This window comes from Globicephala melas, chromosome 1 (genome assembly GCF_963455315.2).
Source record: "Globicephala melas chromosome 1, mGloMel1.2, whole genome shotgun sequence".
In the NCBI taxonomy this organism is placed as follows: Eukaryota; Metazoa; Chordata; class Mammalia; order Artiodactyla; family Delphinidae; genus Globicephala; species Globicephala melas.
Genome location: NC_083314.1, coordinates 165,656,214 through 165,662,597, shown reverse-complemented (window position 1 = coordinate 165,662,597; position 6,384 = coordinate 165,656,214). Strand labels below are relative to the sequence as shown.

The following is a 6,384-nucleotide window of genomic DNA, read 5'->3' as shown; positions in this document are numbered from 1 at the left end:
AGAGACCGGTTGTGGTTGTGATTTGGCAGTTAATAATAATTGAGCAATTGCTATCTACCAGGAAATTTCCTATACACCTTACCTCCGATAAGTCAGTCATTTAATGATTTAAAGGAAACCTGTGAGAGGGACTTCCCTGGTCGTCCAGTGGTTAAGACTCCGCGCTTCCACTGCGGGGGGCGCGGGTTCAATCCCTGGTCGGGGAATTAAGATCCTGCATGCCGCGCGGCGCAGTCAGTAAATAAATAAATAAATAAATAAATGAAACCTGTGAGAGATTAGGCAAGTTCTAACTAATAAGTGAAAACTCTCAACTTGAACTCAGAATTCTCACTCTGACCATTAAACTGATGCTTTCGCTTGACTGTCAATGGTGAGAACTGCTGTTTACTAACTGTGCTAGATGCTAGGGTTGTAAAGAAGACCCGATTCCAGCCTGAGTCCCTTCTGGAGCCCGGGTCCTCACACTAAGATGGACAAGAACCCAAGAACCCACAGACATAAAGGAATGTACAAAGGGCTGGGACAGCAAAGAGTGAGCAGCAGTGTCAGCAGGAAAAGCTGCCTTCTACCTGGATTGGTGTAGCAACTTGCTCTCCCTGTCTTTATATCTTGCCATCCTCATCCCACCAAATTCCCAATCTACTCTTAACCCTGCCACAGATCCAAATTCACAGATTCCAGGCCCCTTCACCACTAAGCTCTAAGTTATCTTCCTAGTCTTATTTCTCTGCCACTGCTCTCTTCATTATCCTAAGGGTCTGGCATACCATTTTTGTTTTTGCACTCCATCTTTTTAAGACCCAGTTTACTTTTTTTGCTTTTATTTTTTATACAATTTTTAAAAGTTACACTCCATTTACAGTTATTACAAAATATTGGCTATGTATTTCCCATGTTGTACAATACATCCTTGTAGCCTATCTCTTACACCCAACAGTTTGTATGTCCCACTTCCCCACCCCTAAATTGCCCCTCCCCACTCCCCACTGGTAACCACTAGTTCTCTAAATCTGTGAATCTGCTTTTTCATTATATTCACTAGTTTGTTGTATTTTTTAGATTCCCCATATAAGTGACATCATACAGTATTTGTCTTTGTCTGACTTATTTCACTTAGCATAATGCCCTCCAAGTTCATTCATGTTGCTGCAAATGGCAAAATTTCATTCTTTTATATATAAATATAAATATATTTCTTTTTTATCCATTCATCTGTTGGACACTTAAGTTGCTTCCATATGTTGGCAATTGTAAATAATGCTGCTATGAACATTGTGGCGCATGTATATTTTCACATTATTCTTATTTTTTTCAGATGTATACCGAGGGATGGAATTGCTGGGTCGTATGATAGTTCTGTTTTTAGTTTTTTGAGAAACCTCCATAGCGTTTTCCACAGTGCACACTACAGGTGGGAGGCAAGATAAACACAAAACTGTTAATAGTAGTTTGGGAAAAGCATTCTCACATTTCTGTACTGTATCAATTTCTTTACAATTAGCACAAAGTTTTTATATTAAAAATGAAGTATAAATGAATGATTCCATTTTTATGCCTTTCTGGAAAAGGCAAAACTACAGGGCCAGAAAAGAGGTTGCCAGGATTGGGAATGGGGGGAGGAGTTGACTAGAAAAGGGGACAAAGGAATTTTTTGGGATGATAGAAATGTTTTGATTGATTGTGGTAACAGATACATGTCTGTTCAAGTTTGTTACAACTCACAGAACTGTATGATAAAAAAATGTGAACTTATGGGCTTCCCTTGTGGCTCAGTGGTTAAGAATCCACCTGCCAATGCAGGGGACACGGGTTCCAGCCCTGGTCTGGGAAGATCCCACATGCCGCGGAGCAGCTAAGCCCATGCGCCACAACTACTGAGCCTGCACTCTAGAGCCCGTGAGCCACAACTACTGAGCCCACGTGCCACAACTACTGAAGCCCACGCGCCTAGAGCCTGTGCTCCGCAAGAAGAGAAGCCACCGCAATGAGAAGCCTGCACACCGCAAGGAAGAGTAGCCCCCCTGCTCACTGCAACTGGAGAAACCCCGCGTGCAGCAACGAAGACTCAACGCAGCCAAAAAAAAAAAAAAGGTGAATTTACTGTATATAAATTATACCTCAAGAAACCTGACTTTAAGAAATGAAATAGAGAAAATATAGAAAGCACGGACTGTATTTTTAAAATAATTTTAATTGCACAAGTAATAAAATGCACAATAATAAAATAATCTATACTTTTTAAAAATGAGAACATTACAGGTAAATCTAAAGTTTTGTGTGTCTCTGCCCTCATCCAGATTCCCTCTCTCCCTCCTTTCCAGAGGTAATTGATATGTGTTAATAATAGAAACATGTAGCCATTGAAAATAAAGCACTAGGTTTTGTGTGCACACGTATGCTCTTTATTACGGTATCATGCAGTACCGTATTCAACACCTTCTTCATTCAATTTTTTTATACCTGTTGATAAAGCGCAGTATTACTTTGTTTCCGTTAATGGTGTCATGCTGTAACTTATTCTGCAACTTTTATCAGTCAATTTTTTTGATGTCTAATTCACTCTTTAGAAGTACAGCAGATGGCATTCCACTTTATGAACCCACCACATTCTGCTCTTTCATTGTTGTGTAGGTGAAGATTAATTAGCTCCCAGTTTTTTGCTCTTACAGGGATCCGGTGCCTCCAGTGCTCACGTGCTGGGGCAGCTTCAGGGTGGACGGCTAGGAGTGGCACAAGTTTGTGCATTTTCAATTTTAACAGGATGGGATTTGTGCCTTCCCCAGATAGGCACCCACAGCTGCGGGGAAGTAGGTCTTGCAGAGCCCCAGACCAGCTGTAAACCGTCACGGTTCCCTCCCACAAACCCCTCCTCCCCGCCCCTCCCTCTGCACCCGCCGGCATCTTCCCAGCAAGCACTGCGCATATTTGCATATAACTCAAGTGTTAGATTTACTTTTAAATGAAAATCCAAAAATAAACGATAGAATCTCTTTATGAAGCCTTCTCTCCGGCTCAGAAGTTCCTGCAGTTACACCCTCAATTTCGGGAACTCTGAATAGAAAATTGCATCGACTTTGTTTTCACCTTTATCATAAAAGGGATTTGCCGACACTGCCACCCTGCTGTTAGCGCTACTGCGGTAAAAAGGGCTTCTGTCGTGAGTGACACACGTGGGGCAGCTCGTTTGTTCTTCGTGCGGAATCGACATCAAGAGATTTCGGAAGCATAATTTTTTGAAAACCGGGCAGCTAGTGATCGTTGGTCCTGGCGCCCTTCTTTTCCAGTGCGAAAATACAGAGTAGTTTGTTTTCAGTGGTTAAAGTGAAATGAAGATATTTTTCGTGAGCGTGTGGGTTACTGATTTTTCAGCCGAGCCGGGCTCGAGCCCTGGTGCGAGAGAATCCCGTATGTCAGGGAGTAGGAATCCCGTGCGCCGCGGTTGGTGAGCCCACGTGCCGAAACTGTTGAAGCCCATGCGTCTAGAGCCTGTGTTCTGCAACAGCTAAAACCAGCACAACGGCAAGTCCGCGCACCGCAACAAAAAGTAGCGCTGGCTTTTCACAGCAGCGCAAGCCCGAGCGCAGCAACGGAGACCCCAAGCAGCCAAAAATAAATAAATAATTGGTAAAAAAAAAAAAAAAAACCTCGTGATAAATTCTCTTTATGGTGTACGATGTTTAGTTTTCAGAAATCTAGGGGAGGTGTCGGGGTTGTGAACTGTTTGTGAAGACTGCTTTCACAAGTAAACAATTGTTTTTTTTTTCTAAATAGCAGAAGCAGGTACTTTTCTCCTTTCACAAGTTAGGAACGTAAGCAACGAAGATGATATATTTGTCCGTGAGTGCACTGCTCTAAGCCGAGAAAAAGACTTTCCGTACCCTTTGCAGTTGTTTGTCTGCAAAAGCGATGGAATTATGCAAAAAGTATTTTGTAAAAATTTATCCCGTTGAGAAATTGGGATTGACATGTATGCATAAACAGTAGTATGTATGGAACAGGTAACTAATAAGAACCTGCTGTACAAAAAAAAAAATCCCCTCCTTTTTTTTTACCAGATGTACGTATCGCTTTGTAAAGCTGTGTTGATGTTCATATAGCTTTTGTCGTTTAAAAACGTAGAGGCAATACCTTAAAACACCAGTGAAGTAGCGCTTTCTTACTGCTGATAGCAACAACCTTTCTGGAGAGCAATTGGGCAAGAGACATAAAAATCTAAAACCTTCAAAAAAATTCGTGTCTCAAGAATACGTTCTCCCATGAGATTTAGGGAATTCCCTCACAGTTCAAGGGTTACGACGATTCGCTGCCACTGCAGCTGGCGCAAGTTAGATCCCTGGCCGGGAAACTAAGATTCTGCCGCCCAATGGGGACGAAAAGAAAAGAGAAAGATTTAGCTACAAGGATTCATTAATTATAACAAATGTATCGTGTACTCATATGTAGTGGTCCCTCCATATCCGTGCAGGATGGGAAAGGTGGTTCCAGGATCTGCCGTTGGATACCAAAATCCGTACATATACAAGTGCTTTATATAAAGCGGCCTACGGACTTCCCTCATGGCGCAGTGGTTAAGAATTCGCCTGCCACTGATGAGGACACGGGTTCAAGCCCTGGGCCAGGAAGATCCTACATTGCCGCAGAGCAAGTAAGCCCGTGTGCTACAACTACTGAGCCTGCACGCCCAGCCTGTACTCAGCAACAAGAGATGCCACCGCAATGAGAATCCTGCACCCCACAACAAAGAGTAGCCACTGCTCTCCGCAACTAGAGAAAAGCCCGCACACAGTAAGAAAGACCCAATGCAGCCAAAAGCAAAACAAAACAAAAAACGGCCTAGTGTTTGCATGTAACCTATGCACATCCTCCAGTTATATTTTAAATCATCTCTAGATTACTTATAATACCTAATACAATGTAAATGCTATGTAAAATAGTTGCAGGGAGGTGGCAGATTCAAGTTTTGCTTTTTGGAATTTTGGAACTTTCTGGATTTTTTTTTTTTTTTTTTAAATCCATGGTTGGTTGAATCTGTGGATGCAAAACCTGGGGATACAGAGGGCTGGCTGTATTATTTTGCTCACTTAACAAATGAGAAAACAGAAGCTCTGAGAGGCCCAGATCACAGAGCTAGAAAGTAGCAGTCAAGAGGTGAGCTCAGGTCTTCTGAGAGGAATCCTTTGCTCTCACAGCACAGAATACCCAAGGAGGATGTCAACTAGAGTGACATCTGTTAGAGAAGGAAAATTTATTAGGAAAGTGAAGCTTTTTTAATTTTACTTATCCGTATTTTCCAGTTTTCTAAGAAAATATGGAGTACACGAAAAGATTAGAGAAATAATGAGGACACATAGTCACTGGGATACAAATGATGAAAAACAAAATCAGACTCACAAAGAAGCCAGTCACAGAAGACCATATATTATATGATTCCTTTTACACAAGATGTTCAGAAGAGGCAAATCTATAGAGACAGAAAGTAGGTTAGAGATTGCCTGGGACTGGAGTTGAGAGCAGGGACTGACTACAAATGGGCATGAGGGATCTTTTTGGGGTGAAGGAAATGTTCTAAAAGTAAATTATGTTGCACAACTTTATAAATTTACTAAAATCATTGAATTGTACACTTAAAATGGATAAGTTTTATGATATGTAAATTATATTTTAATAAAGCTGTAAAAAAAATCAAGGGCTAAAAGGAGAAAAGTTCACTCAGCTAGGAGCCTGAGAATATATAATCAGTTTATGGAATAAGTTCCCTACTTTAGAAACTTTAAAAAAAATAAATTTATTTATTTTTGGCTGCGTTTGGTCTTCGTTGCTGCGCGCGGGCTTTCTCTAGTTGCGGCGAGCAGGGGCTACTCTTCCTTGCAGTGATCGGGCTTATTGTGGTGACTTCTCGTTGCGGAGCACGGACTCTAGGGTGTGCGAACTTCAGTAGTTGGGGTACATGGGCTCAGTAGTTGTGGCACATGGGCTTAGTTGCTCCGTGGCATGTGGGATCTTCCCAGACCAGGGATCGAACCAGTGTCCCCTGTGTTGGCAGGCGGATTCTTAACCATTGCACCATGAGGGAAGTCCCTAAGAAACTTGACTTAAGTAGATTTCTTGTATTTTGAGCTTCTGTGTGTTAGCTGAAAACTTTTCACTCACTCATTAAAACCCTTTAATGGCACCTAACTAGCTTGGGTTAACATCCTGTAAATTTTGAGTGACCCACCACCTTCTTTGTTCTCAGGGCTCAAGCCACACTGGTCTTCTTTCGGTTTCTCCGAAGCCACTACTCTCCTCAACTTAGGACCTCCAGAAATTTCTCTCCTCCACCTGGAAATACTCTTTCTCAACGGCCTGTCTTCCTCTCCCCTTCTCCCAAAGTGGCTAACT

The 6,384-nt window shown here is 42.1% G+C and overlaps 1 non-coding gene across 1 annotated transcript; it reads left to right on the top strand.

Moving 5' to 3' along the window:
- The first annotated feature begins 3,144 nt into the window (after nt 1-3,144).
- LOC115867317 (U11 spliceosomal RNA) lies at nt 3,145-3,278 on the top strand. Its single transcript, XR_004045058.1, has one exon. It is a non-coding gene; the product is annotated as a U11 spliceosomal RNA (small nuclear RNA).
- Nucleotides 3,279-6,384: the final 3,106 nt, after the last annotated feature.